The sequence below is a fragment of the Tupaia chinensis genome, unplaced genomic scaffold (genome assembly GCF_000334495.1).
Source record: "Tupaia chinensis unplaced genomic scaffold, TupChi_1.0 Scaffold000612_1, whole genome shotgun sequence".
In the NCBI taxonomy this organism is placed as follows: Eukaryota; Metazoa; Chordata; class Mammalia; order Scandentia; family Tupaiidae; genus Tupaia; species Tupaia belangeri.
This window is the reverse complement of record NW_006160131.1, coordinates 445,635-449,331: the sequence shown is the minus strand read 5'-3', so window position 1 is coordinate 449,331 and position 3,697 is coordinate 445,635.

The following is a 3,697-nucleotide window of genomic DNA, read 5'->3' as shown; positions in this document are numbered from 1 at the left end:
GACCCGGGCAGCACCAGGGCCCCTGCCGGGGTCCGGCCAGGCGAGGGGCGCCACGGCCGCCAAGAGGAGCGGGCCCGCGCGCCGGGCGTAGGCCGGAAGACAGCTGGGAAGGCGCCCGGCCCTGTTACGTCCGCGGGCTGCGGCCCAGGGAGAGGGCCTGGCTCGGGCGGGCGGAGAACCTGCGCTGCCGCAGAGGCCCTCCCCCTGCGGAGTGCTCGACCCGGCCAGGGAGCGGGCAAGAGAGGCCGTGGAAGTCTGGGAGCTGGGACGAGGTGCCCTCCCCTGGGTTGGGGCGCTGGCCTCTGCGCCAGGAGGAGCCCTGGAACCCTGGGCGCGCCTCGGGGCTGCACCCTGAATCGCAGGGAGGGCCCTGCTCGTCCTCTCTCCCCCAAGCCCCGCCCCCTGCTGGGCGCCCTCCTTGCTCCTGGCAGTTGTAAAATGCGTCTGGCATCGACTAGGGAAGATTAGGGAAGTTCGGAATGTCTTAGTTAAAAAACAAAGTGTTTTTATTTTTTTTTTAAATTTTTTTAAGGTTTTTGCCATAGGGCTGTGAGCTTGCCAGAGAGACAGAGAGAGGGAAAGTGAGAAATCACCTCCCCCACGGCCATGCCACACCGCAACCCTTTCTCCTCCTCTGTTCTCTCAGGATTCTGGGCAGGCTCTAACATGCACCCAGTCTGATTTTCAAGCCACTGGGTCCAGGGCTCAAACCGTGGTTGGCAGTGTGGGAGTTTAGGGCCTTAACCACCACACCACCTGCTGGACCCTGGGATTTCGTTTTTTACTGTGAGAAATATGTGCAAGCTTCACCTCTTTGCCATGTTCAAGGGTGTTCTTCGGTGGCGTTAAGTACATTCACTTTAAAAAAACAAAAACAAAAACAAACCTTCTCTTTAAACAATTTATTTAACTTTCTTTCTTTCTTCTTCTTTTTCTTAATTTCTCTTTTGACCAGAGAGAGAGAAAGAGAGAGAGAGAAAGTGAGGAAGCAAGCTGCCAGGTCTGGGACTCGAACCATGGCGGGGCATGTGGGAGTCCAGTGCCTTTAACCACCACACCATCTGCCAGTCCCAAGTACATCCACATCCTTGTGAAGTCTCACAGCTACCCATTCACAGAACCTTTTCATCTTCCCAAACGAAGTGGAGTTCCCCGTTTCTGACTAAAAAGGTTAATTGAGACTTTACATTATCTTTGAAAAATGAGTTTCTCCCAGGTTACCCCAGAGAGGTTAATTGCTTGTGGCTTGTACTTCTTTTTGGAGGTCCAGCGTGTGAGTGGCCGTGGTCACTGGTCTGTTTCCCGACTCCTGCTCTCTGGAGGACACGCCACAGTGCCAGGTCCTTCAGTTGTTAACGTGCGACCTCAGCCCTGCCCTGCTACCCGAACTCCAGCCACAGCTGAGGCCGGGGCAGCTGAGAAGGCACGCGGGCTCAGGGTCTTTCCTGCCTGGGTAGAGGGTGAGAGGCCTGCGCATGGGCCTAGCTGACCTGCTCCTGAGAGATCCAGGGTCAGGAGGGGACACCGTTGGTGTCACACGGGGGCCGACCAGCTCCTGGGCTGAGGGTATCGGTAGGCGGTAGGGCACCAGGAAGCCTCACCTTCCGCTCAGAAAAGCCTATTCCTTCCTGCCCCTGGGCCTGTGCTAGGAGGTCCGGATTAGCTCAGGCCTGGCCTTTGGCATGCCCGGGACCCAGAGGGCGGGGGTTGGGAGGAAGTGGCTGTGCGAAGATCTGAGCCGAGGGCGGGTGTCTCTCCTATTCCTTCCTGCCCCTGGGCCTGTGCTAGGAGGTCCGGATTAGCTCAGGCCTGGCCTTTGGCATGCCGGACCCAGAGGGCGGGGTTGGGAGGAGGTGGCTGTGCCAAGATCTGAGCCGAGGGCGCGGTGTCTCTCCGTGGGCGTGGCACTGGCACTGCCACTCAGCTGACTCATCCGGTACTTCAGAGTCCTCACCCCTGGCCCTGCCCACCGAAGGCCAGGACCGTCCTGTCATCGCAACATCCCGAAGCCTCTGCGCTTGTCTAGTGAAGGGCTGGGTGTGCCCGCCGTGAGCAGAGGAAGGGCTGGGTGTGCCTGCTGTCTCCAGGCTTCAGGCACATCTGTGCAAGGGGCATGTCACCCTCGTGACCGGTGTGGCTGTCATGGCGGACCAACGTGCTCCCCTCTCTCCTGGAGGGTAGTTTGGTGGGAGCCAAAGGCCCCAGTCCTTGAGGCTCAGCTGCGGGGGTGGGCACTCCCAGGACCCCATCTCCCCCTCTGGCCACTCTGCCCTCACCCTGGCCCGAGGACTCAGCAGGCTGGGAACTGGGAATTGGGAGGTTCACAGGCCACAGGGGGGCAGCAGTGGGCCGAGAATGGCCAGCCCTGGCTTCAGAAAGGACCGGAAACGGACCCCTCTGAGGTCTGGGGAAGGGGACACCTGGCTTCCACTGAAGGCCACCAAGATCTTGGGCTGCCCATCAGGTTCCACGCCCTGCCGATTGTTAACTAGTTTAGGAATTAGTTTCTCCACGGTGGGGAGAAACAGCACCCGGCAGGACGCTGACGCGCGGCCCACGCAGCCTCAGCACCAGGGCCCCAGCGCGTGCTCAGGGAGGGCTCCGGCTCGGACCCAGAGCCTCCCTCCCGGGCCAGCCTCGCAGAGCGTGTGCTTACAGCTGTGCTGCTTCTCTGCAGTGCCCATGTCCGCCACCATCTCGGCTGTCACCTCGGAGCAGGCGACTACCCCCGAGCCTCAGTGTCCCCGTGTGTAGTCCATAGTGACACCCACCACGTAAGCCCGGTCCTTCACTGGGCTAGCGAGGGGGTCAGTGAGGTCTCTGCTCGGGGGGGAGCAAGTCGCCAACTGTGGGGTGCAGCCGGCCCATGGGAACGTGGGCCTCCTGCTGCTGGCCTGGCTTCCCTGGAACGTGGCTGACAGCATGGCCGGCCCCCCTCAGCAGCTCCCGGGGACACCCCGCCAGCCAGTCTGTGGCCAGGCCTCTCCTGCTTAGCCAGGAGGCCACATCCCGAGGCCTGGGGTGACTATTCACTCGGCAGCCCTCAGGCCTCTGTCCTAGGAGGGAGTCCTGAGGCACTGTCACTGCAAGTCCCTTTTGCTGCACCGCCTGGGATGTGCTTGGTTTGTGGTCTGAGAAGTGGGCGCAGTTGCCAGGCCCTGCCTCAAGTTGTCAAGGACCAGCTGGGATGAGATGCAGCGCTGCTTGCCAGACCATGGCCTTGCCTGCTCTGGGAGTGGGGAGGAGAGAGGGGATTAGAACCGTGGGCGCTGGCTGGCACCTGAGCGTTCTGGGGTCTCGGCGAGGTCTTGGCGCTGACCCTCGCTGAGCCACAGTCCCTGCGGTATCTCGTCCCGTCCTACAGACGAGGCGCGGGTCGCGATTTCTAAGACGGCCGCAGGGAGAGCTGGTACCCACACTTCCCTTAAACTGCGCTGCAGACCCCTTTCCCACTGAGAGGTGGTCTGTCTCCTTCCCCTCGAACAGAGCGAACCCCTGACTGGCAGAAAACAACAGGATATGACCTCTGAGGCTTGGCCATAAAAGGGGACACACGCCCCCGGCTCAGTAGCTGTGCAGCAAGGTAGCCCAGGCCACTGGCAGCCAGCATGCACCCCTGCAGCTGGGCGTGCTCGGGGGAGACCTCCAGCTGCACCCGTTATCCAGGGCTGCAGGAGGGAATGGGTGCCTCCCTGTG